General features: G+C 47.4%; 10 non-coding genes and 2 pseudogenes across 10 annotated transcripts; 2 read left to right on the forward strand and 10 right to left on the reverse strand.

The window, feature by feature from the left end:
- Positions 1-2895: 2895 nt before the first annotated feature.
- Positions 2896-3059, reverse strand: LOC135030389 (U1 spliceosomal RNA). The gene has a single exon (XR_010226409.1). It is a non-coding gene; the product is annotated as a U1 spliceosomal RNA (small nuclear RNA).
- Positions 3060-3751: 692 nt separating this feature from the next.
- Positions 3752-3893, reverse strand: LOC135030290 (U1 spliceosomal RNA; annotated as a pseudogene).
- Positions 3894-4045: 152 nt separating this feature from the next.
- LOC135030341 (U1 spliceosomal RNA) lies at positions 4046-4209 on the reverse strand. Its single transcript, XR_010226363.1, has one exon. It is a non-coding gene; the product is annotated as a U1 spliceosomal RNA (small nuclear RNA).
- Positions 4210-4901: 692 nt separating this feature from the next.
- On the reverse strand, positions 4902-5043 carry LOC135030251 (U1 spliceosomal RNA; annotated as a pseudogene).
- A 152-nt stretch (positions 5044-5195) lies between these two features.
- Positions 5196-5359, reverse strand: LOC135030370 (U1 spliceosomal RNA). The gene has a single exon (XR_010226391.1). It is a non-coding gene; the product is annotated as a U1 spliceosomal RNA (small nuclear RNA).
- Positions 5360-8077: 2718 nt separating this feature from the next.
- LOC135030187 (U1 spliceosomal RNA) lies at positions 8078-8241 on the forward strand. The gene has a single exon (XR_010226235.1). It is a non-coding gene; the product is annotated as a U1 spliceosomal RNA (small nuclear RNA).
- Positions 8242-8393: 152 nt separating this feature from the next.
- Positions 8394-8556, forward strand: LOC135030293 (U1 spliceosomal RNA). The gene has a single exon (XR_010226323.1). It is a non-coding gene; the product is annotated as a U1 spliceosomal RNA (small nuclear RNA).
- A 9744-nt stretch (positions 8557-18300) lies between these two features.
- LOC135030164 (U1 spliceosomal RNA) lies at positions 18301-18464 on the reverse strand. Its single transcript, XR_010226214.1, has one exon. It is a non-coding gene; the product is annotated as a U1 spliceosomal RNA (small nuclear RNA).
- Positions 18465-19119: 655 nt separating this feature from the next.
- Positions 19120-19282, reverse strand: LOC135030232 (U1 spliceosomal RNA). The gene has a single exon (XR_010226277.1). It is a non-coding gene; the product is annotated as a U1 spliceosomal RNA (small nuclear RNA).
- A 152-nt stretch (positions 19283-19434) lies between these two features.
- LOC135030194 (U1 spliceosomal RNA) lies at positions 19435-19598 on the reverse strand. The gene has a single exon (XR_010226242.1). It is a non-coding gene; the product is annotated as a U1 spliceosomal RNA (small nuclear RNA).
- Positions 19599-20271: 673 nt separating this feature from the next.
- LOC135030267 (U1 spliceosomal RNA) lies at positions 20272-20434 on the reverse strand. Its single transcript, XR_010226303.1, has one exon. It is a non-coding gene; the product is annotated as a U1 spliceosomal RNA (small nuclear RNA).
- Positions 20435-20586: 152 nt separating this feature from the next.
- Positions 20587-20750, reverse strand: LOC135030185 (U1 spliceosomal RNA). Its single transcript, XR_010226233.1, has one exon. It is a non-coding gene; the product is annotated as a U1 spliceosomal RNA (small nuclear RNA).
- Between the last annotated feature and the right edge of the window lie 4895 nt (positions 20751-25645).

A 25645-nucleotide genomic window follows, 5' to 3' on the forward strand; every position in this document is an offset into this window, starting at 1 on the left:
CTTGGATGACATCACCGTATGCAAATTCGTCTCCTGCAGACCTTCCCCCAGGAATGCTTGTACTAGTTATTGCATATGGTTTGATATTTGATGGTGCTTCAGTATTAGGCAGCCTTCCGCCCTCCCATGTTCATCTGAAAAAATGTGGTCTCCCTGCAGTTGTTGTCCCCAGACGAGAGTTCCCTTGTGCTTCCTCAGTTGAATCTCCTTAACTTGACGGGGGAGGGGCTTGCCCGAGCAGCCACCCTCCCCAGCCCTATCCCAACTCATACTTATTTTGCATATGAGATCTCTATATCATGAAGATTGTTATCACAGGGTGAAGTTCATCCATTATATTTTAAAATAGGAAGGTTCAAATTACATATTTGAATTGCATCTATGTGCTGGATTCAAATGCCCCCCCCCCTTCCTTTCTCAATTGTGCCCGTCAGCAGCTATTCTAAGGTTGCTGCCAATGGGTGTGACACATTAATTTCTTCTGTGGGGTACACTGGACTCCACAAGGATTCACATTGGGGTGTAGAGTAGGATCTTGATCTGAGGCACCAACCGGCTCAAAGCTTTTGACTGTTCCCAAGATGCTCAGCGCATTCTCCTCTATAACCCCGCTTCCATGAACAGGGAGCTCAGTTTGTAGTTGGTGCCTTCAGTAGCAGGCCACTTAACAGGGGCCTGCCTCAGGCAGCCTATTCTTAGCTATTAATTTTGACAAGAAAATAAGAACTTTTTTTATGAGAATCTACAAGGGCTGCAGCAGGCTAGGTCTAATAGACATCTTTACTGCAGCTTCATCACTCCCAGCGGCGCTGTATACTCCCGTGCCCTGGTTGCTGGGTCACTGCAGCGGAGGCTCCGGTTTCTTCCTAAGGTCAGTCACACACGCACCGCCCTTCCGGATCACGAGGCCGCTGATGAAGGGGAGCGTGGCCGTAGGGGGTGGACCGTGTGCGCACTGGCGTGGACACTGATTACTGGGCAGCCGCTCCACGAGCCACCAGGTACAGTTAAGGAGCACAGGTCTGGGGTTTTTTCTCCCATATTAAACCAATTTTGTACTGCCCGCAGCGCATTGTGATAGGTAATAGGGCCTGATTCAGGTTGGATTGCAATCACAGTAAGCGATCCAACTGCAAAAATTGCTAAGAGCATACGCATGTGCCTGCATTTTCTGCGGCACCCCGCAGAGAATGCGATCGCCTCTGCCTGTCAATCGGGGCAGGGGGGGAGAGGGGGGTCAGCAACACTCCATTTCCAAGTCAGGGATGGAGCGGTGCGGGGGCAAGGCTTCAAAATGGGGTCTGCAACGGAGTAGACACAGGGGGCGTGGTCACAGCGGCTGTATGACATCACATTCAGCCGCTGTGATCACAAAAATGGTGGCGGCTTCCTGCGCGCACATACAGTCTGCACCAGCAGGAGGCTACACCATTTTTTATGATCACGCTGAACTGCAGTGCGACTGCAATTACAGATTGGTCAAGAAGGGAGGCGTCATGCTGGGTGGCCATGTCCTGTCACTGTGCAGGAGCCAGCACCGCTCACACACTAGTCCCCGGGTGCAGCCCCCAACCCCCGGGACACCCGGAGCAACAAAATGTAGATTCAGGCCACCAGGCCACGCCCCTACCTATGAAACCATGCCTCCTTTTTACCATTGCGCTGCTTATCTGCGCGCACTGCATTACAATCTCCTTCGCCACCTCTCTGGGTGTCACCAGTGATAGTGACACCTCTGCCATGCTTGTAGCAGCTGGTCCTAAGATCTACGCCTCAAGCCCTGAGTGTTTGCCCTTGTGACTTGTTGATCATCATAGCGAAGCAGATGCTTACAGAAAACTGCAGGGGCTTAGATTGAAAATAAAAAAATATATGGGTATAAGGTAGAGAGGAGCGGGTTCGGTTCTCCGAGAACCGAATTCCCCACGAACTCCACGTGGTTTACACTGGTCCGAGGCAGGCTCGGTTGTTCCCGCCTGACTCGGAAAACCTGAACAAGGGAAAATGTCATCATCCCGCTGTCGGATTCTCGCGAGATTCGGATTTCATATAAAGAGCTGCGCGTTGCCGCCATTTTTACTCGTGCATTGAAGAGGGAGCGGAGAGGACGTGGCTATGTTCTCTCAGTGGAAATCTCAATATCAGTGCTCAGTATCAGTGGTTACTTATTGCTGCTCAGTAATACTAGTAGTGTGTCTCTCCTGCTCAGTGTCAGTTCTCAGTAGTATCCTCATCAGTGCTCAGTATCACTGCTCATTGTCTTGTGCTGCATTGTGGTGCTCAGCATACTACAGTACATTACTAATAGTCCAGTGCTGCATCTTGCTGCTCAGTGTCAGTTCTAGTATCCTCATCAGTGCTCACTATCACTGCTCATTACATTGTGGTGTTCTGTATACTACAGTAACATAGTAATATAGTAACATATAGTAATATAGTTTTTGAGGTTGAAAAGAGGCAAATTGCCCATCGTGTTCAACCTGTTTTAAGTTGTGATGATTCTACATACTTGCTGAATAATGTTTTATGACTAGTTAACTACTACAACTCATGTTACCCCCGGATTAACCATGTTGATATTTTAAGTATTATAACCTTGGATAGCTTTTTCATTCAGAAATGTATCCATTCCTTTTTTAAATCCAATTACAGAGTCCGCCATTACCACCTTCCCTGGCAGGGAATTCCACATCCTGATTGCCCTAACAGTGAAGATCATAGTATCTCACCTGGCAGGTAAGTAGGAGTTGGGCTAGAGCTGTGGAGGATTGCTGCTTGGGCACCCCCTGTCAAGTGAAGGAGATCCAACTGAGGCAGCACAAGGGAACTCTCGAAAGAAGAACAAGGCTAGAGGAAGATCTGAGACAAAGAAATCTGACTTTTACCAGAGCTGACCAGAGGAAAGCACAAACACAGTCCCCCACTACCACAAATAATGCAGTCGAGTTTCCCACATTTGGGGAAATCACAGGGGTCAGCATACCCAGAATGCAATGAATGAACCTCACCCTGGGAGAACAATCTTCATGACCAAGGTATCTCCTATGCAAAATAAGTATGATTTGGGATAGGGCTGGGGAGGGCCGCTGCTCAGGCACATCTCTGTCAAGTAAAGGAGATTCAACTGAGGCAGCACAAGGGAACTCTCATCTGGGGACAACAACTGCAGGGAGAACACATATTTTCAGATGAACATGGGAGGGCAGAAGGCTGCCTAAAACTGAAGCACCCCCAAACAACGAACCAAATGCAACTACTAGTGCAAGCATTCCTGGGGGAAGGCCTGCAGCAGATGGATTTGCATATGGTGATGTCATCCAAGCAGTGGGTCAAAGTTGGCTTCAACCCTCGTCTGCATATGAAAAGAAAAAAGGGGTGTGCAGGGCATGGCGGCCTTTTGCGGCGCTTGGATGACCCCTAGTTCGCATTAAACACCTCCACCCTCCTTCGGTGTGGGGCTCATGTTGGCTATGCCCCAGCCCCTGAAGCATTCAAGCTGATTTCTTGCAGCAGCTGGGCACTGTAACAGCTCCAGAGCTGCTCTGTAAAGCAAGTAAAAGGGTGTGGGCCCTGCAGCACTACCTGTAGTTTGCATTGTGCGTTGGAAGGCACAAAGTAAGCAGATGGGAGAAGTCAGGATAGTGCACAAGGGTATAGAAGGGAGGGGCTCAAGAAAAAAGAAGTGGAAACAGACAGCAAACTAGGCTGGAGAGAGACCTGAGACAAAGAGATCTGAATTATATGAGAGCCGACCAGGGGAAACACAAATTATGCAGTCAAGTTTCCCACATTTGGGGAAATCGCAGGGGCAGCACAGCCAGAGTGCAATGGGTGAGCCTTGCCCTGGGAGAAGCATCTTCATGATCATAGTATCTCACCTGGCAGGTAAGTAGGAGTTGGGCTAGAGCTGGCGAGGGTCGCTGCTCGGGCACCCCCCTGTCAAGTGAAGGAGATCCAACTGAGGCAGCAAAAGGGAACTCTCGAAAGAAGAACAAGGCTAGAGGAAGATCTGAGACAAAGAAATCTGACTTTTACCAGAGCTGACCAGAGGAAAGCACAAACACAGTCCCCCACTACCACAAATAATGCAGTTGAGTTTCCCACATTTGGGGAAATCACAGGGGTCAGCATACCCAGAATGCAATGAATGAACCTAACCCTGGGAGAACAATCTTCATGACCATGGTATCTCCTATGCAAAATAAGTATGATTTGGGATAGGGCTGGGGAGGGCCGCTGCTCAGGCACATCTCTGTCAAGTAAAGGAGATTCAACTGAGGCAGCACAAGGGAACTCTCATCTGGGGACAACAACTGCAGGGAGAACACATATTTTCAGATGAACATGGGAGGGCAGAAGGCTGCCTAATACTGAAGCACCCCCAAACAACAAACCAAATGCAACAACTAGTGCAAGCATTCCTGGGGGAAGGCCTGCAGCAGATGGATTTGAATATGGTGATGTCATCCAAGCAGTGGGTCAAAGTTGGCTTCAACCCTCGTCTGCATATGAAAAGAATAAAGGGGTGTGCAGGGCATGGCGGCCTTTTGCGGCGCTTGGATGACCCCTAGTTCGCATTAAACACCTCCACCCTCCTTCGGTGTGGGGCTCATGTTGGCTATGCCCCAGCCCCTGAAGCATTCAAGCTGATTTCTTGCAGCAGCTGGGCACTGTAACAGCTCCAGAGCTGCTCTGTAAAGCAAGTAAAAGGGTGTGGGCCCTGCAGCACTACCTGTAGTTTGTATTGTGCGTTGGAAGGCACAAAGTAAGCAGACGGGAGAAGTCAGGATAGTGCACAAGGGTATAGAAGGGAGGGGCTCAAGAAAAAAGAAGTGGAAACAGACAGCAAACTAGGCTGGAGAGAGACCTGAGACAAAGAGATCTGAATTATATGAGAGCCGACCAGGGGAAACACAAATTATGCAGTCAAGTTTCCCACATTTGGGGAAATCGCAGGGGCAGCACACCCAGAGTGCAATGGGTGAGCCTTGCCCTGGGAGAAGCATCTTCATGATCATAGTATCTCACCTGGCAGGTAAGTAGGAGTTGGGCTAGAGCTGGGGAGGGTCGCTGCTCGGGCACCCCCCTGTCAAGTGAAGGAGATCCAACTGAGGCAGCACAAGGGAACTCTCGAAAGAAGAACAAGGCTAGAGGAAGATCTGAGACAAAGAAATCTGACTTTTACCAGAGCTGACCAGAGGAAAGCACAAACACAGTCCCCCACTACCACAAATAATGCAGTTGAGTTTCCCACATTTGGGGAAATCACAGGGGTCAGCATACCCAGAATGCAATGAATTAACCTAACCCTGGGAGAACAATCTTCATGACCATGGTATCTCCTATGCAAAATAAGTATGATTTGGGATAGGGCTGGGGAGGGCCGCTGCTCAGGCACATCTCTGTCAAGTAAAGGAGATTCAACTGAGGCAGCACAAGGGAACTCTCATCTGGGGACAACAACTGCAGGGAGAACACATATTTTCAGATGAACATGGGAGGGCAGAAGGCTGCCTAATACTGAAGCACCCCCAAACAACAAACCAAATGCAACAACTAGTGCAAGCATTCCTGGGGGAAGGCCTGCCGCAGATGGATTTGCATATGGTGATGTCATCCAAGCAGTGGGTCAAAATTGGTTCAAACACCTTTGCAAAGTTCTATAAGTTTGATACCCTGGCTGAGGAGGACCTCCTGTTTGCTCAATCGGTGCTGCAAAGTCATCCGCACTCTCCTGCCCGTTTGGGAGCTTTGGTATAATCCCCATGGTCCTTACGGAGTCCCCAGCATCCTCTAGGACGTAAGAGAAAATAAGATTTTAAACCTACCGGTAAATCTTTTTCTCGTAGTCCGTAGAGGATGCTGGGTGCCCGTCCCAAGTGCGGTCTACTTCTGCAAGACTTGTATATAGTTATTGCTTACATAAGGGTTATATGTTAGTTTTCATCGGTCTTGGACTGATGCTATGTTGTTTTCATACTGTTAACTGGGTAGTATATCACAAGTTATACGGTGTGATTGGTGTGGCTGGTATGAATCTTGACCTTGGATTAACAAAAATCCTTTCCTCGTACTGTCCGTCTCCTCTGGGCACAGTTTCTCTAACTGAGGTATGGAGGAGGGGCATAGAGGGAGGAGCCAGTGCACACCCAGATCTAAAGTCTTTCTTAAAGTGCCCATGTCTGCTGCGGAGCCCGTCTATCCCCCATGGTCCTTACGGAGTCCCCATCATCCTCTACGGACTACGAGAAAAAAAAATTACCGGTAGGTTTAAAATGTTATTTTTTTCTCTGCAACCCACTGCTAAATTGTGCTTCCTAGCTGTTTTTTATAAAATCACTTAATTAAATCTAACTCTGATTACGTCAGAGAAGGCCAGGTACCCTACACCATAAGAGGGGGTTTGAAATTTTGACTTGTCTACTTAAAGATCACCAAAATCTGATGACAAGGTCAATTACATCCCTGGGTGGGATTGAACCACCAACCTTTTGGTTAATAGCCCATGTAAGTGCAAGAAATCCTGAAGCACTCACTCATCATGGGAAAGTACCAATGTGTTTCTTACAAAAATTCTCCAGATTATTGACTTTTTAAAGTTTTTCTAGGAAACGTTCTAGATGAATGCTTATTAGCCTTTGTCAGTATTGACTTTCGCAAGGTGTCTCTGTGGCGCAATCGGTTAGCATGTTTGGCTATTAACCAAAAGGTTGGTGGTTCAATCCCACCCAGGGATGTAATTGAACTTGTAATCAGATTTTGGTGATCTTTAAGTAGACAAGTCAAAATTTCAAAAACCCCCCTTATGGTGTAGGGTACCTGGCCTTCTCTGATGTAATCAGAGTTAGATTTGATTAAGTGATTTTATAAAAAAACAGCTAGGAAGCACAATTTAGCAGTGAGTTGCAGAGAAAAAAAATTATGCTGGCAGAAAAGTCCAATTGAGTGATTAAACAGCTCTTCATTTTCTGATTTTATGTTTATGCTAACAAATTTGCTCTCTGAAAAGTGTCCACAAAGCCAAGTCTCTGATTAACACCTTTGTAGGAATGGTTTTTCACCTATTACTGAATTAAACTTGCTTCATTGGAAAGGCATCAAAGATGCATCCTCATTTCAATGTCTACTGAAATAATACAGGTTGACACCAGGAAACGTCACTGCATCCTTGCTGCTTCCTCATGGGGAAGTCTGTTTAATGTGAAAACAAGGTGATATCTAATCAGCACACAGGTAAGGAATTAAGAAAATCTTTCTTTATGGGTGAAGATGTTTCTCACAAATTGTTGTCCCAATGCATCATTGAAATTCAAGATGGAAGATGATTTTCATATATCACTTGTACATTTTGCATTGCTCTTCTGGTGACAATGTAGTTTGTTTTTGTCAATTACCATTTCAGTAATAGGGTAAAGAAAATTAAGTGGATTTTTTAAAGAAAACAATGCTGTCAATATACTATTAAAACAAATTAAAATGATAAAAGTTATTGTACTTTAAGTAAAAATAAAAGTGCCAAAATATCAATCCCAGTTTTTGATTACTTTAATTATAAAAAAAAAAATGCACATAGCAGAGGATAGTTTCGATCAATCGACCTCTGGGTTATGGGCCCAGCATGCTTCCATTGCACTACTCTGCTGCTCATGGAAGTGTCAGAGATCCTGAAGACTAAATTGATTAAAGGCCTTAAAGTACTGGACTATAAGGAAAGACTTACTAGGCTGAATATTTATACACTAGAAAAGAGGTGCCTAAGAGGAGATATTATTAATATCTTCAAATATGTAAAGATACATAACAAAGAGTTATCAGAGGAATTATTTATTAAAAGAACACGTGGTCACTCGCTGCGACTGGAGGAAAGTTCAGAACGCAATGGAGGAAAGGTTTCTTCACTGTTAGGGCAATCAGGATGTGGAATTCCCTTCTTCCCTCCCATGTTCATCTGAAAATATGTGTTCTCCCTGCAGTTGTTGTCCCCAGATGAGAGTTCCCTTGTGCTGCCTCAGTTGAATCTCCTTTACTTGACAGAGATGTGCCTGAGCAGCGGCCCTCCCCAGCCCTATCCCAAATCATACTTATTTTGCATAGGAGATACCATGGTCATGAAGATTGTTCTCCCAGGGTGAGGTTCATTCATTGCATTCTGGGTATGCTGACCCCTGTGATTTCCCCAAATGTGGGAAACTCGCCTGCATTTTTTGTGGTAGTGGGGGACTGTGTTTGTGTTTTCCTCTGGTCAGCTCTGGTAAAAGTCAGATTTCTTTGTCTCATATATTCCTCTAGCCTTGTTCTTCTTTCGAGAGTACCCTTGTGCTGCCTCAGTTGGATCTCCTTCACTTGACAGGGGGGTGCCCGAGCAGTGACCCTCCCCAGCTCTAGCCCAACTCCTACTTACCTGCCAGGTGAGATACTATGATCATGAAGGTGCTTCTCCAAGGGCAAGGCTCACCCATTGCACTCTGGGTGTGCTGCTCCTGCGATTTCCCCAAATGTGGGAAACTTGATTGCATAATTTGTGTTTCCCCTGGTCGGCTCTCGTATAATTCAGATCTCTTTGTCTCAGGTCTCTCTCCAGCCTAGTTTGCTGTCTGTTTCCACTTCTCTTTTCTGGAGCCACTGCCTTCTATGCCCTTGCGCACTATCCTGACTTCTCCCGTCTGCTTACTTTGTGCCTTCCAACACACAATGCGAACTACAGGTAGTGCTGCAGGGCCCACACCCTTTTAGTTGCCTTACAGAGCAGCTCTGGAGCTGTTACAGTGCCCAGCTGCTGCAAGAAATCAGCTTGAATGCTTCAGGGGCTGGGGCATAGCCAACATGAGCCCCACACCAAAGGAGGGTGGGGGTGTTTAATGCGAACTAGGGGTCATCCAAGCACCGCAAAAGGCCGCCATGCCCTGCATGCCCCTTTTCTATTTCCATATGCAAATGAGGGTTCCAGCCAACTTTGGCCCACTGCTTGGATGACATCACCGTATGCAAATCCGTCTGCTGCAGACCTTCCCCCAGGAATGCTTGTACTAGTTGTTGCATATGGTTTGATATTTGATGGTGCTTCAGTATTAGGCAGCCTTCCGCCCTCCCATGTTCATCTGAAAAGATGTGGTCTCCCTGCAGTTGTTGTCCCCAGACGAGAGTTCCCTTGTGCTTCCTCAGTTGAATCTCCTTAACTTGACGGGGGAGGGGCCGAGCAGCCACCCTCCCCAGCCCTATCCCAACTCATACTTATTTTGCATATGAGATCTCTTGATCATGAAGATTGTTCTCACAGGGTGAAGTTCATCCATTATATTTTAAAATAGGAAGGTACAAATTACATATTTGAATTGCATCTATGTGCTGGATTCAAATGTCCCCCCCCCCCCTTCCTTTCTCAATTGTGCCCATCAGCAGCTATTCTAAGGTTGCTGCCAATGGGTGTGACACATTAATTTCTTCTGTGGGGTACACAGGACTCCACAAGGATTCACATTGGGGTGTAGAGTAGGATCTTGATCTGAGGCACCAACCGGCTCAAAGCTTTTGACTGTTCCCAAGATGCTCAGTGCATCCTCCTCTATAACCCCGCTTCCATGAACAGGGAGCTCAGTTTGTAGTTGGTGCCTTCAGTAGCAGGCCACTTAACAGGGGCCTGCCTCAGGCAGCCTATTCTTAGCTATTCATTTTGACAAGAAAAGAAGAACTTGTTTTATGAGAATCTACAAGGGCTGCAGCAGGCTAGGTCTAATAGACATCTTTACTGCAGCTTCATCACTCCCAGCGGCGCTGTATACTCCCGTGCCCTGGTTGCTGGGTCACTGCAGCGGAGGCTCCGGTTTCTTCCTAAGGTCAGTCACACACACACCGCCCTTCCGGATCACGAGGCCGCTGATGAAGGGGAGCGTGGCCGTAGGGGGTGGACCGTGTGCGCACTGGCGTGGACACTGATTACTGGGCAGCCGCTCCACTAGCCACCAGGTACAGTTAAGGAGCACAGGTCTGGGGGTTTTTCTCCTATATTAAACCAATTTTGTACTGCCCGCAGCGCATTGTGATAGGTAATAGGGCCTGATTCAGGTTGGATTGCAATCACAATAAGTGATCCAACTGCAAAAATTGCTAAGAGCATACGCATGTGCCTGCATTTTCTGCGGCACCCCGCAGAGAATGCGATCGCCTCTGCCTGTCAATCGGGGCAGGGGGGGAGAGGGGGGTCAGCAACACTCCATTTCCAAGTCAGGGATGGAGCGGTGCGGGGGCAAGGCTTCAAAATGGGGTCTGCAATGGAGGAGACACAGGGGGCGTGGTCACAGCGGCTGTATGACATCACATTCAGCCGCTGTGATCACAAAAATGGTGGCGGCTTCCTGCGCGCACATACAGTCTGCACCAGCAGGAGGCTACACCATTTTTTATGATCACGCTGAACTGCAGTGCGACTGCAATTACAGCATGGTCAAGAAGGGAGGCGTCATGCTGGGTGGCCATAAGAGATGAGCGGGTTCGGTTCCTCGGAATCCGAACCCGCCCGAACTTCACCCTTTTTTGCACGGGTCCGAGCAGACTCGGATCCTCCCGCCTTGCTCGGTTAACCCGAGCGCGCCCGAACGTCATCATCCCGCTGTCGGATTCTCACGAGACTTGGATTCTATATAAGGAGCCGCGCGTCGCCGCCATTTTCACACATGCATTGAGATTGATAGGGAGAGGACGTGGCTGGCGTCCTCTCCGTTTAGATTAGAAGATAGAGACGAGTGACATTTGATTTACTACTAATTTGGGGAGCAGTTGAACTTGTCAGGAGTACTCAGTAGTGTAGAGTTTTGCTGATAGTGACCACCAGTTTTATTATTTATAATCCGTTCTCTGCCTGAAAAAAAACGATACACATACCATATCTGTGCTCAGCCTCAGTGTGCTGCATGATATATCATCTATGTATATCTGACTGTGCTGAGTGCTCACTGCTCACACAGCTTAATTGTGGGGGAGACTGGGGAGCAGTTATAGCAGGAGTACAGTGAACACTTTTGCTGCCAGTGTGACCACCAGTATATTGTCTGCCTGAAAAAGTTAAACACTCCTGTGGTGTTTTTTTTTTATTCTATAAACGCATTCTGCTGACAGTGTCCAGCAGGTCCGTCATACATATATTATATAAATATTTATCTGCAGTAGTGTTATATTTTTTTTTTCATCTTTATCATCTCTATATTAGCAGACGCAGTACGGTAGTCCACGGCTGTGGCTATCTCTGTGTCGTCAGTGCTCGTCCATAATTGTATACCTACCTACCTGTGGTGGGTTTTTTTTTTCTATCTTCTTCATACTAGTAGTTTAGGAGTCTACTGACAGTGTCCACCAGGTCCATCATTATATTATATACCTACAGTAGTAATATATTTATTATATTATCTATACTAGCAGACGCAGTACGGTAGTCCACGGCTGTGGCTATCTCTGTGTCGTCAGTGCTCGTCCATAATTGTATACCTACCTACCTGTGGTGGGTTTTTTTTTTATCTTCTTCATACTAGTAGTTTAGCAGTCTGCTGACAGTGTCCACCAGGTCCGTCATTATATTATATACCTACAGTAGTAATATATTTATTATATTATCTATACTAGCAGACGCAGTACGGTAGTCCACGGCTGTACCTACCTCTGTGTCGTCAGTGCTCGTCCATAATTGTATACCTACCTGTGGTGGGTTTTTTTTTTCTATCTTCTTCATACTAGTAGTTTAGGAGTCTGCTGACAGTGTCCACCAGGTCCGTCATTATATTATATACCTACAGTAGTAATATATTTAGTATATTATCTATACTAGCAGACGCAGTACGGTAGTTCACGGCTGTACCTACCTCTGTGTCGTCACTCGTCCATAATTGTATACCTAACTGTGGTGGGTTTTTTTTTCTATCTTCTTCATACTAGTAGTTTAGCAGTCTGCTGACAGTGTCCACCAGGTCCGTCATTATATTATATATACCTACAGTAGTTATATATATTTTTTTTTATATCATTAATTATCATCTCTATACTAGCAGACGCAGTACGGTAGTCCACGGCTGTGGCTATCTCTGTGTCGTCAGTGCTCGTCCATAATTGTATACCTACCTACCTGTGGTGGAAGTTTTTTTCTATCTTCTTCATACTAGTAGTTTAGCAGTCTGCTGACAGTGTCCACCAGGTCCGTCATTATATTATATATACCTACAGTAGTTATATATATATTTTTTTTATATCATTAATTATCATCTCTATACTAGCAGACGCAGTACGGTAGTCCACGGCTGTAGCTACCTCTGTGTCGTCAGTCACTCGTCATCCATAAGTATACTAGTATCCATCCATCTCCATTGTTTACCTGAGGTGCCTTTTAGTTGTGCCTATTAAAATATGGAGAACAAAAATGTTGAGGTTCCAAAAATAGGGAAAGATCAAGATCCACTTCCACCTCATGCTGAAGCTGCTGCCACTAGTCATGGCCGAGACGATGAAATTCCATCAACGTCGTCTGCCAAGGCCGATGCCCAATGTCATAGTACAGAGCATGTAAAATCCAAAACACAAAAGATCAGTAAAAAAAGGACTCAAAAATCTAAATAAAAATCGTCGGAGGAGAAGCGTAAACTTGCCAATATGCCATTTACCACACGGAGTGGCAAGGAACGGCTGAGGCCCTGGCCTATGTTCATGGCTAGTGGTTCAGCTTCACATGAGGATGGAAGCACTCAGCCTCTCGCTAGAAAAATGAAAAGACTTAAGCTGGCAAAAGCACAGCAAAGAACTGTGCGTTCTTCAAAATCACAAATCCACAAGGAGAGTCCAATTGTGTCGGTTGCGATGCCTGACCTTCCCAACACTGGACGTGAAGAGCATGCACCTTCCACCATTTGCATGCCCCCTGCAAGTGCTGGAAGGAGCACCCGCAGTCCAGTTCCTGATAGTCAGATTGAAGATGTCAGTGTTGAAGTACACCAGGATGAGGAGGATATGGGTGTTGCTGGCGCTGGGGAGGAAATTGACAAGGAGGATTCTGATGGTGAGGTGGTTTGTTTAAGTCAGGCACCCGGCGAGACACCTGTTGTCCGTGGGAGGAATATGGCCATTGACATGCCTGGTGAAAATACCAAAAAAATCAGCTCTTCGGTGTGGAAGTATTTCAACAGAAATGCGGACAACAGGTGTCAAGCCGTGTGTTGCCTTTGTCAAGCTGTAATAAGTAGGGGTAAGGACGTTAACCACCTCGGAACATCCTCCCTTATACGTCACCTGCAGCGCATTCATCATAAGTCAGTGACAAGTTCAAAAACTTTGGGCGACAGCGGAAGCAGTCCACTGACCAGTAAATCCCTTCCTCTTGTAACCAAGCTCACGCAAACCACCCCACCAACTCCCTCAGTGTCAATTTCCTCCTTCCCCAGGAATGCCAATAGTCCTGCAGGCCATGTCACTGGCAATTCTGACGAGTTCTCTCCTGCCTGGGATTCCTCCGATGCATCCTTGAGTGTAACGCCTACTGCTGCTGGCGCTGCTGTTGTTGCTGCTGGGAGTCGATGGTCATCCCAGAGGGGAAGTCGTAAGACCACTTTTACTACTTCCACCAAGCAATTGACTGTCCAACAGTCCTTTGCAAGGAAGATGAAATATCACAGCAGTCATCCTGCTGCAAAGCGGATAACTGAGGCCTTGGCTTCCTGGGCAGTGAGAAACGTGGTTCCGGTATCCATCATTACTTCAGAGCCAACTATAGACTTGATTGAGGTACTGTGTCCCCGGTACCAAATACCATCTAGGTTCCATTTCTCTAGGCAGGCGATACCGAAAATGTACACAGACCTCAGAAAAAGACTCACCAGTGTCCTAAAAAATGCAGTTGTACCCAATGTCCACTTAACCACGGACATGTGGACAAGTGGAGCAGGGCAGACTCAGGACTATATGACTGTGACAGCCCACTGGGTAGATGTATTGACTCCCGCCGCAAGAACAACAGCGGCGGCACCAGTAGCAGCATCTCGCAAACGCCAACTCTTTCCTAGGCAGGCTACGCTTTGTATCACCGCTTTCCAGAATACGCACACAGCTGAAAACCTCTTACGGCAACTGAGGAAGATCATCACAGAATGGCTTACCCCAATTGGACTCTCCTGTGGATTTGTGGCATCGGACAACGCCAGCAATATTGTGCGTGCATTATATCTGGGCAAATTCCAGCACGTCCCATGTTTTGCACATACCTTGAATTTGGTGGTGCAGAATTATTTAAAAAACGACAGGGGCGTGCAAGAGATGCTGTCGGTGGCCACAAGAATTGCGGGACACTTTCGGCGTACAGGCACCACGTACAGAAGACTGGAGCAACACCAAAAACGCCTGAACCTGCCCTGCCATCATCTGAAGCAAGAAGTGGTAACGAGGTGGAATTCAACCCTCTATATGCTTCAGAGGATGGAGGAGCAGCAAAAGGCCATTCAAGCCTATACATCTGACCACGATATAGGAGGTGGAATGCACCTGTCTCAAGCGCAGTGGAGAATGATTTCAACGTTGTGCAAGGTTCTGCAACCTTTTGAACTTGCCACACGTGAAGTCAGTTCAGACACTGCCAGCCTGAGTCAGGTCATTCCCGTCATCAGGCTTTTGCAGAAGAAGCTGGAGACATTGAAGGAGGAGCTAAGACAGAGCGATTCCGCTAGGCATGTGGGACTTGTGGATGGAGCCCTTCATTCGCTTAACCAGGATTCACGGGTGGTCAATCTGTTGAAATCAGAGCACTACATTTTGGCCACCGTGCTCGATCCTAGATTTAAAACCTACGTTGTATCTCTCTTTCCGGCAGACACAAGTCTGCAGGGGTTCAAAGACCTGCTGGTGAGAAAATTATCAAGTCAAGCGGAACTTGATCGGTCAACAGCTCCTCCTTCACATTCTCCCGCAATTGGGGGTGCGAGGAAAAGGCTCAGAATTCCGAGCCCACCCGCTGGCGGTGATGCAGGGCAGTCTGGAGCGACTGCTGATGCTGACATCTGGTCCGGACTGAAGGACCTGCCAACGATTACGGACATGTCGTCTACTGTCACTGCATATGATTCTCTCACCATTGAAAGAATGGTGGAGGATTATATGAGTGACCGCATCCAATTAGGCACGTCAGACAGTCCGTACGTATACTGGCAGGAAAAAGAGGCAATTTGGAGGCCCTTGCACAAACTGGCTTTATTCTACCTAAGTTGCCCTCCCACAAGTGTGTACTCCGAAAGAGTGTTTAGTGCCGCCGCTCACCTTGTCAGCAATCGGCGTACGAGGTTACTTCCAGAAAATGTGGAGAAGATGAGTTTCATTAAAATGAATTATAATCAATTTCTCCATGGAGACATTGACCAGCAGCAATTGCCTCCACAAAGTACACAGGGAGCTGAGATGGTGGATTCCAGTGGGGACGAATTGATAATCTGTGAGGAGGGGGATGTACACGGTGATGAATCGAAGGATGATGATGAGGTGGACATCTTGCCTCTATAGAGCCAGTTTGTGCAAGGAGAGATTAATTGCTTCTTTTTTGGTGGGGGTCCAAACCAACCCGTCATTTCAGTCACAGTCGTGTGGCAGACCCTGTCACTGAAATGATGGGTTGGTTAAAGTGTGCATGTCCTGTTTATACAACATAAGGGTGGGTGGGAGGGCCCAAGGCAATTCCACCTTGCACCTCTTTTTTCTTTTATTTTTCTTTGCATCATGTGCTGTTTGGGGAGTGTTTTTTGGAAGGGCCATCCTGCGTGACACTGCAGTGCCACTCCTAGATGGGCCAGGTGTGTGTGTCGGCCACTTGGGTCGCTGAGCTTAGTCACACAGCTACCTCATTGCGCCTCTTTTTTTCTTTGCGTCATGTGCTGTTTGGGGAGTGTTTTTTGGAAGGGCAATCCTGCGTGACACTGCAGTGACACTCCTAGATGGGCCAGGTGTTTGTGTCGTCCACTTGGGTCGCTGAGCTTAGTCACACAGCTACCTCATTGCGCCTCTTTTTTTCTTTGCGTCATGTGCTGTTTGGGGAGTGTTTTTTGGAAGGGCCATCCTGCGTGACACTGCAGTGCCACTCCTAGATGGGCCAGGTGTTTGTGTCGGCCACTTGGGTCGCTGAGCTTAGTCACACAGCTACCTCATTGCGCCTCTTTTTTTCTTTGCGTCATGTGCTGTTTGGGGAGTGTTTTTGGAAGGGCCATCCTGCGTGACACTGCAGTGCCACTCCTAGATGGGCCAGGTGTTTGTGTCGGCCACTTGGGTCGCTGAGCTTAGTCACACAGCTACCTCATTGCGCCTCTTTTTTTCTTTGCGTCATGTGCTGTTTGGGGAGTGTTTTTTGGAAGGGCCATCCTGCGTGACACTGCAGTGCCACTCCTAGATGGGCCAGGTGTTTGTGTCGGCCACTTGGGTCGCTGAGCTTAGTCACACAGCTACCTCATTGCGCCTCTTTTTTTCTTTGCGTCATGTGCTGTTTGGGGAGTGTTTTTTGGAAGGGCCATCATGCGTGACACTGCAGTGCCACTCCTAGATGGGCCAGGTGTTTGTGTCGGCCACTTGGGTCACTGAGCTTAGTCATCCAGCGACCTCGGTGCAAATTTTAGGACTAAAAATAATATTGTGAGGTGTGAGGTGTTAAGAATAGACTGAAAATGAGTGGAAATTATGGTTATTGAGGTTAATAATACTTTGGGATCAAAATGACTCCCAAATTCTATGATTTAAGCTGTTTTTTAGGGTTTTTTGAAAAAAACACCCGAATCCAAAACACACCCGAATCCGACAAAAAAAATTCGGTGAGGTTTAGCCAAAACGCGTTCGAACCCAAAACACGGCCGCGGAACCGAACCCAAAACCAAAACACAAAACCCGAAAAATTTCCGGTGCACATCTCTAGTGGCCATGCCATGTCACTGTGCAGGAGCCAGCACCGCTCACACACTAGTCCCCGGTGCAGCCCCCAACCCCCGGGACACCCGGAGCAACAAAATGTAGATTCAGGCCACCAGGCAACGCCCCTACCTATGAAACCATGCCTCCTTTTTACCATTGCGCTGCTTATCTGCGCGCACTGCATTACAATCTCCCTCGCCACCTCTCTGGGTGTCACCAGTGATAGTGACACCTCTGCCATGCTTGTAGCAGCTGGTCCTAAGATCTACGCCTCAAGCCCTGAGTGTTTGCCCTTGTGACTTGTTGATCATCATAGCAAAGCAGATGCTTACAGAAAACTGCAGGGGCTTAGATTGAAAATAAAAAAATTTGATGGGTATAAGGTAGAGAGGAGCGGGTTCGGTTCTCCGAGAACCGAATTCCCCACGAACTCCACGTGGTTTACACTGGTACGAGGCAGGCTCGGTTGTTCCCGCCTGACTCGGAAAACCTGAACAAGGGAAAATGTCATCATCCCGCTGTCGGATTCTCGCGAGATTCGGATTCCATATAAAGAGCTGCGCGTTGCCGCCATTTTTACTCGTGCATTGAAGAGAGAGCGGAGAGGACGTGGCTATGTTCTCTCAGTGGAAATCTCAATATCAGTGCTCAGTATCAGTGGATACTTATTGCTGCTCAGTAATACTAGTAGTGTGTCTCTCCTGCTCAGTGTCAGTTCTCAGTAGTATCCTCATCAGTGCTCAGTATCACTGCTCATTGTCTTGTGCTGCATTGTTGTGCTCAGCATACTACAGTACATTACTAATAGTCCAGTGCTGCATCTTGCTGCTCAGTGTCAGTTCTAGTATCCTCATCAGTGCTCACTATCCCTGCTCATTGCATTGTGGTGTTCTGTATACTACAGTAACATAGTAATATAGTAACATATAGTAACAAAGTTTTTGAGGTTGAATAGAGGCAAATTGCCCATCGTGTTCAACCTGTTTTAAGTTGTGATGATTCTACATACTTGCTGAATAATGTTTTATGACTAGTTAGCTACTACAACTCATGTTACCCCCGGATTAACCATGTTGATATTTTAAGTATTATAACCTTGGATAGCTTTTTCATTCAGAAATGTATCCATTCCTTTTTTAAATCCAATTACAGAGTCCGCCATTACCACCTTCCCTGGCAGGGAATTCCACATCCTGATTGCCCTAACAGTGAAGATCATAGTATCTCACCTGGCAGGTAAGTAGGAGTTGGGCCAGAGCTGTGGAGGATTGCTGCTCGGGCACCCCCTGTCAAGTGAAGGAGATCCAACTGAGGCAGCACAAGGGAACTCTCGAAAGAAGAACAAGGCTAGAGGAAGATCTGAGACAAAGAAATCTGACTTTTACCAGAGCTGACCAGAGGAAAGCACAAACACAGTCCCCCACTACCACAAATAATGCAGTCGAGTTTCCCACATTTGGGGAAATCACAGGGGTCAGCATACCCAGAATGCAATGAATGAACCTCACCCTGGGAGAACAATCTTCATGACCATGGTATCGCCTATGCAAAATAAGTATGATTTGGGATAGGGCTGGGGAGGGCCGCTGCTCAGGCACATCTCTGTCAAGTAAAGGAGATTCAACTGAGGCAGCACAAGGGAAATCTCATCTGGGGACAACAACTGCAGGGAGAACACATATTTTCAGATGAACATGGGAGGGCAGAAGGCTGCCTAATACTGAAGCACCCCCAAACAACAAACCAAATGCAACAACTAGTACAAGCATTCCTGGGGGAAGTTCTGCAGAAGACGGATTTGCATACGGTGATGTCATCCAAGCAGTGGGCCAAAGTTGGCTGGAACCCTCATCTGCATATGAAAAGAGAAAAGGGGTATGCAGGGCATGGCGGCCTTTTGCGGCGCTTGGATGACCCTTAGTTCGCATTAAACACCCCCACCCTCCTTCGGTGTGGGGCTCATGTTGCCAATGCCCCAGCCCCTGAAGCATTCAAGCTGATTTCTTACAGCAGCTTGGCACTGTAACAGCTCCAGAGCTGCTCTGTAAGGCAAGTAAAAGGGTGTGTAGTTTGCATTGTGCATTGGAAGGCACAAAGTAAGCAGACAGGAGGAGAAGTCAGGATAGTGCACAAGGGTATAAAAGGGAGGGGCTCAAGAAAAAAGAAGTGGAAACAGACAGCAAACTAGGCTGGAGAGAGACCTGAGACAAAGAGATCTGAATTATACGAGAGCCGACCAGGGGAAACACAAATTATGCAGTCAAGTTTCCCACATTTGGGGAAATCGCAGGGGCAGCACACCCAGAGTGCAATGGGTGAGCCTTGCCCTGGGAGAAGCACCTTCATGATCATAGTATCTCACCTGGCAGGTAAGTAGGAGTTGGGCTTGAGCTGGGGAGGGTCGCTGCTCGGGCACCCCCCTGTCAAGTGAAGGAGATCCAACTGAGGCAGCACAAGGGAACTCTCGAAAGAAGAACAAGGCTAGAGGAAGATCTGAAACAAAGAAATCTGACTTTTACCAGAGCTGACCAGAGGAAAACACAAACACAGTCCCCCACTACCACAAATAATGCAGTCGAGTTACCCACATTTGGGGAAATCACAGGGGTCAGCATACCCAGAATGCAATGAATGAACCTCACCCTGGGAGAATAATCTTCATGACCATGGTATCTCCTATGCAAAATAAGTATGATTTGGGATAGGGCTGGGGAGTGCCGCTGCTCAGGCACATCTCTGTCAAGTAAAGGAGATTCAACTGAGGCAGCACAAGGGAACTCTCATCTGGGACAACAACTGCAGGGAGAACACATATTTTCAGATGAACATGGGAGGGCAGAAGGCTGCCTAATACTGAAGCACCCCCAAACAACAAACCAAATGCAACAACTAGTGCAAGCATTCCTGGGGGAAGGCCTGCCGCAGATTGATTTGCATATGGTGATGTCATCCAAGCAGTGGGTCAAAGTTGGCTTCAACCTTCGTCTGCATATGAAAAGAGAAAAGGGGCGTGCAGGGCATGGCGGCCTTTTGCGGTGCTTGGATGACCCTTAGTTTGCATTAAACACCCCCACCCTCCTTCGGTGTGGGTCTCATGTTGGCCATGCCCCAGCCCCTGAAGCATTCAAGCTGATTTCTTGCAGCAGCTTGGCACTGTAACAGCTCCAGAGCTGCTCTGTAATGCAAGTAAAAGGGTGTGGGCCCTGCAGCACTACCTGTAGTTTGCATTGTGCATTGGAAGGCACAAAGTAAGCAGACAGGAGGAGAAGTCAGGATAGTGCACAAGGGTATAAAAGGGAGGGGCTCAAGAAAAAAGAAGTGGAAACAGACAGCAAACTAGGCTGTAGAGAGACCTGAGACAAAGAGATCTGAATTATACGAGAGCCGACCAGGGGAAACACAAATTCTGCAGTCAAGTTTCCCACATTTGGGGAAATCGCAGGGGCAGCACACCCAGAGTGCAATGGGTGAGCCTTGCCCTGGGAGAAGCACCTTCATGATCATAGTATCTCACCTGGCAGGTAAGTAGGAGTTGGGCTAGAGCTGGGGAGGGTCGCTGCTCGGGCACCCCCCTGTCAAGTGAAGGAGATCCAACTGAGGCAGCACAAGGGAACTCTCGAAAGAAGAACAAGGCTAGAGGAAGATCTGAGACAAAGAAATCTGACTTTTACCAGAGCTGACCAGAGGAAAACACAAACACAGTCCCCCACTACAACAAATAATGCAGTCGAGTTACCCACATTTGGGGAAATCACAGGGGTCAGCATACCCAGAATGCAATGAATGAACCTCACCCTGGGAGAACAATCTTCATGACCATGGTATCTCCTATGCAAAATAAGTATGATTTGGGATAGGGCTGGGGAGGGCCGCTGCTCAGGCACATCTCTGTCAAGTAAAGGAGATTCAACTGAGGCAGCACAAGGGAACTCTCATCTGGGGACAACAACTGCAGGGAGAACACATATTTTCAGATGAACATGGGAGGGAAGAAGGCTGCCTAATACTGAAGCACCCCCAAACAACAAACCAAATGCAACAACTAGTGCAAGCATTCCTGGGGGAAGGCCTGCAGCAGATGGATTTGCATATGGTGATGTCATCCAAGCAGTGGGTCAAAGTTGGCTTCAACCCTCGTCTGCATGTGAAAAGAGAAAAGGGGCGTGCAGGGCATGGCGGCCTTTTGCGGCGCTTGGATGACCCCTAGTCCGCATTAAACACCTCCACCCTCCTTCGGTGTGGGGCTCATGTTGGCTATGCCTCAGCCCCTGAAGCATTCAAGCTGATTTCTTGCAGTAGCTGGGCTCTGTAACAGCTCCAGAGCTGCTCTGTACGGCAAGTAAAAGGGTGTGGGCCCTGCAGCACTACCTGTAGTTTGCATTGTGCATTGGAAGGCACAAAGTAAGCAGACGGGAGAAGTCAGGATAGTGCGCAAGGGCATAGAAGGGAGCAGCTCAAGAAAAGAGAAGTGGAAACAGACAGCAAACTAGGCTGGAGAGAGACCTGAGACAAAGAGATCTGAATTATACGAGAGCCGACCAGGGGAAACACAAATTATGCAGTCAAGTTTCCCACATTTGGGGAAATCGCAGGAGCAGCACACCCAGAGTGCAATGGGTGAGCCTTGCTGTCACGTTTGAATAGAGAAAGGAGGATCACAAATTATATGTGATCTAAGGTGTGGTGATTACCTGCAGGAATAATCACCAATAATGTTTTCAAGTGACTGTATATATATAATTTTGTATTCTTTCAGCCGAGATGTGACAACATGGCTGACATGCAATGTCCTGCATTTGACCCCCATAGGTCCAGGCCAAGAGAGATCTGCAGTCCATTTAAAGTAATCCAAAACTGGGATTGATATTTTAGCTTTTATTTTTACTTAAAGTACAATAACTTTTACCATTTTAATTTGTTTTAATAGTATATTGACAGTATTGTTTTCTTTCAAAAATCCACTTAATTTTCTTTACCCTATTATTAAAATGGTAATTGACAAAAACAAACTACATTGTCACCAGAAGAGCAATACAAAATGTACAAGTGATATATTAAAATCATCTTTCCAGCTTGAATTTCAATGATGCATTGGGGCAACAATTTTGTGAGAAACATCTTCACCCTTAAATAAAGATTTTCTTAATTCCTTACCTGTGTGCTAATTAGATATCACCTTGTTTTCACATTAAACAGACTTCCACATGAGAAAGCAGCATGAGAATGCTTATTAGCCTTTGTCAGTAAGTACTTTTGCAAAGTGTCGCTGTGGCGCAATCAGTTAGTGTGTACGGCTATTAACCAAAAGGTTTGTGGTTCAATCCCACCCAGGGATGTAATTGACCTTGTTATCAGATTTTGGTGATCTTTAAGTAGACAAGTCAAAATTTCGAAAACCCCTGTTATGGTGTAGGGTACCTGGCCTTCTTGCTGCAATTGTTCATGCCGTTGGCTTGTGTTCTGTTGAATGCCACGTTCTGCCACGTTCTGCGGCATGCTTAAGGTGTGAGCTGGTAAGATGCTCACCTTAGTTTAACAATAAATCCTTTCCTCGAAATGTCCGTCTCCCTGGGCACAGTTCCTATAACTGGAGTCTGGAGGAGGGGCATAGAGGGAGGAGCCAGTTCACACCCTTTGAAAGTCTTAAAGTGCCCATGTCTCTTGCGGATCCCGTCTATACCCCATGGTTCTTAATGTGACCCCAGCATCCTTTACGGACTAAGAGAAAAGGATGCCCTTGTGTACTATCCTGACTTCTCCTCCCGTCTGCCTACTTTGTGCCTTCCAACGCACAATGCGAACTACAGGTGGTGCTGCAGGGCCCACACCCTTTTACTTGCCTTACAGAGCAGCTCTGGAGCTGTTACAGTGCCCAGCTGCTGCAAGAAATCAGCATGAATGCTTCAGGGGATGGGGCATGGCCAACATGAGCCCCACACCAAAGGAGGGTGGGGGTGTTTAATGCGAACTAGGGGTCATCCAAGCACTGCAAAAGGCCGCCATGCCCTGCATGCCCCTTTTCTCTTTTTATATGCAGATGAGGGTTCCAGCCAACTTTGGCCCACTGCTTGGATGACATCACCGTATGCAAATCCGTCTGCTGCAGACCTTCCCCCAGGAATGCTTGTACTAGTTGTTGGATATGGTTTGATATTTGATGGTGCTTCAGTATTAGGCAGCCTTCCGCCCTCCCATGTTCATCTGAAAAGATGTGGTCTCCCTGCAGTTGTTGTCCCCAAACGAGAGTTCCCTTGTGCTTCCTCAGTTGAATCTCCTTAACTTGACGGGGGAGGGGCTGCCCGAGCTGCCACCCTCCCCAGCCCTATCCCAACTCATACTTATTTTACATATTAGATCTCTTGATCATGAAGATTGTTCTCACAGGGTGAGGTTCATCCATTATATTTTAAAATAGGAAGGTACAAATTACATATTTGAATTGCATCTATGTGCTGGATTCAAATGCCCCCCCCCTTCCTTTCTCAATTGTGCCCGTCAGCAGCTATTCTAAGGTTGCTGCCAATGGGTGTGACACATTAATTTCTTCTGTGGGGTACACTGGACTCCACAAGGATTCACATTGGGGTGTAGAGTAGGATCTTGATCTGAGGCACCAACCGGCTCAAAGCTTTTGACTGTTCCCAAGATGCTCAGCGCATCCTCCTCTATAACCCCGCTTCCATGAACAGGGAGCTCAGTTTGTAGTTGGTGCCTTCAGTAGCAGGCCACTTAACAGGGGCCTGCCTCAGGCAGCCTATTCTTAGCTATTAATTTTGACAAGAAAAGAAGAACTTGTTTTATGAGAATCTACAAGGGCTGCAGCAGGCTAGGTCTAATAGACATCTTTACTGCAGCTTCATCACTCCCAGCGGCGCTGTATACTCCCGTGCCCTGGTTGCTGGGTCACTGCAGCGGAGGCTCCGGTTTCTTCCTAAGGTCAGTCACACACACACCGCCCTTCCGGATCACGAGGCCGCTGATTAAGGGGAGCGTGGCCGTAGGGGGTGGGCCGTGTGCGCACTGGGGTGGACACTGATTACTGGGCAGCCGCTCCACTAGCCACCAGGTACAGTTAAGGAGCACAGGTCTGGGGGTTTTTCTCCTATATTAACCCAATTTTGTACTGCCCGCAGCGCTATGTGATAGGTAATAGGGCCTGATTCAGGTTGGATTGCAATCACAATAAGCAATCCAACTGCAAAAATTGCTAAGAGCATACGCATGTGCCTGCATGCGATCGCCTCTGCCTGTCAATCGGGGCAGGGGGGGAGAGTGGGGTCAGCAACACTCCATTTCCAAGTCAGGGATGGAGCAGTGCGGGGGCAAGGCTTCAAAATGGGGTCTGCAATGGAGGAGACACAGGGGGCGTGGTCACAGCGGCTGTATGACATCACATTCAGCCGCTGTGATCACAAAAATGGTGGCGGCTTCCTGCGCGCACATACAGTCTGCACCAGCAGGAGGCTACACCATTGTTTATGATCACGCTGAACTGCAGTGCGACTGCAATTACAGCATGGTCAAGAAGGGAGGTGTCATACTGGGTGGCCATGCCCTGTCACTGTGCAGGAGCCAGCACCGCTTACACACTAGTCCCCGGGTGCAGCCCCCAACCCCCGGGACACCCGGAGCAACAAAATGTAGATTCAGGCCACCAGGCCACGCCCCTACCTATGAAATCATGCCTCCTTTTTACCATTGCGCTGCTTATTTGCACGCACTGCATTACAATCTCCCTCGTTACCTCTCTGGGTGTCACCAGTGATAGTGACACCTCTGCCATGCTTGTAGCAGCTAGTCCAAAGATCTATGCCTCAAGCCCTGAGTGTTTGCCCTTGTGACTTGTTGATCATCATAGCGAAGCAGATGCTTACAGAAAACTGCAGGGGCTTAGATTGAAAATAAAAAAAATTGATGGGTATAAGGTAGAGAGGAGCGGGTTCGGTTCTCCGAGAACCGAATTCCCCACGAACTCCACGTGGTTTACACTGGTCTGAGGCAGGCTCGGTTGTTCCCGCCTGACTCGGAAAACCTGAACAAGGGAAAATGTCATCATCCCGCTGTCGGATTCTCGCGAGATTCGGATATTATATATAGAGCTGCGCGTTGCCGCCATTTTTACTCGTGCATTGAAGAGAGAGCGGAGAGGACGTGGCTATGTTCTCTCAGTGGAAATCTCAATATCAGTGCTCAGTATCAGTGGTTACTTATTGCTGCTCAGTAATACTAGTAGTGTGTCTCTCCTGCTCAGTGTCAGTTCTCAGTAGTATCCTCATCAGTGCTCAGTATCACTGCTCATTGTCTTGTGCTGCATTGTGGTGCTCAGCATACTACAGTACATTACTAATAGTCCAGTGCTGCATCGTGCTGCTCAGTGTCAGTTCTAGTATCCTCATCAGTGCTCACTATCACTGCTCATTGCATTGTGGTGTTCTGTATACTACAGTAATATAGTAACATATAGTAACATAGTTTTTGAGGTTGAATAGAGGCAAATTGCCCATCGTGTTCAACCTGTTTTAAGTTGTGATGATTCTACATACTTGCTGAATAATGTTTTATGACTAGTTAACTACTATAACTCATGTTACCCCCGGATTAACCATGTTGATATTTTAAGTATTATAACCTTGGATAGCTTTTTCATTCAGAAATGTATCCATTCCTTTTTTAAATCCAATTACAGAGTCCGCCATTACCACCTTCCCTGGCAGGGAATTCCACATCCTGATTGCCCTAA

The sequence above is a fragment of the Pseudophryne corroboree genome, unplaced genomic scaffold (genome assembly GCF_028390025.1).
Source record: "Pseudophryne corroboree isolate aPseCor3 unplaced genomic scaffold, aPseCor3.hap2 scaffold_497, whole genome shotgun sequence".
Lineage (NCBI taxonomy): Eukaryota > Metazoa > Chordata > Amphibia > Anura > Myobatrachidae > Pseudophryne > Pseudophryne corroboree.